This window comes from Triticum urartu, chromosome 3 (genome assembly GCF_003073215.2).
Source record: "Triticum urartu cultivar G1812 chromosome 3, Tu2.1, whole genome shotgun sequence".
NCBI lineage: Eukaryota > Viridiplantae > Streptophyta > Magnoliopsida > Poales > Poaceae > Triticum > Triticum urartu.
The window spans coordinates 729501319-729502345 of NC_053024.1; positions in this window are offsets into that span (position 1 = coordinate 729501319).

Genomic DNA, 1027 nt, shown 5'->3' on the forward strand with positions numbered 1-1027 from the left:
ACAAGAAGAGAGAGGATTGGGAATTTGTTAATGTCCGGTTGTAGAAAACCTGAAGTTGACCTTAATTAAAATACATCAACCGCGTGTGTAACCGTGATGGTCTCTTCTCGGCGGGGTCCGGGAAGTGAACACGGTGTTGGAGTAATGCTTGACGTAGGTTGTTCTAGGATCACTTCTTGATCATAGTTTTATCGACCGTGCCTTGCCTTCTCTTCTCGCTCTCATTTGCGTATGTTTAGCCACCATATATGCTAGTCGCTTGCTGCAGCTCCACATATTACCTTTACCTTACCTATAAGCTTAAATAGTCTTGATCGCGAGGGTGTGAGATTGCTGAGTCCCCGTGACTCACAGATACTTCCAAAACCAGTTTGCAGGTGCCGATGTTACCATGCAGGTGACGCAGCCAAGCTCAAGGAGGAGCTCGATGAAGATCTTGTCCTTTGTGTTGTTTCATTCTAGTTGATCAGTAGTGGAGCCCAGTTGGGGTCGATCGGGGATCTGTGTCGCATTTGGGGTTCTTCTTTTATTTTGGTTCCGTAGTCGGACCTTGATTGTATTGGGATGTTGTAATGCTGTATTCATGTATTTGTGTGAAGTGGCGATTGTAAGCCAACTATGTATCTTTTCCCCTATTGTATTACGTGGGTTGTTTGCGAAGATTACCTCACTTGCGACATTGCTTTCAATGCGGTTATGCCTCTAAGTCGTGCTTCGACACGTGGGAGATATAGCCGCATCGAGGGCGTTACAATAAGTGAAGAACGAGAGTTTAATTCTTTCTACAAAAGATATGCCCGTGCTCTGACAAATATAAGTGAAGCAAAAGAGCATTCTACAAATGGCGGTTGTCTATGTAAAGAGAAACATGCCATCCAAACTTCAAATGATATAAGTGAAGCACATGAAGCATTCTATAAAGCCATACTCAAAAGATATAAGTGAAGTGCAAAGAGCATTCTATAAATCAACCAAGGACTATCTCATACGAGCATGGTGCATAAAAATAAAAATAAAAACCTAAATG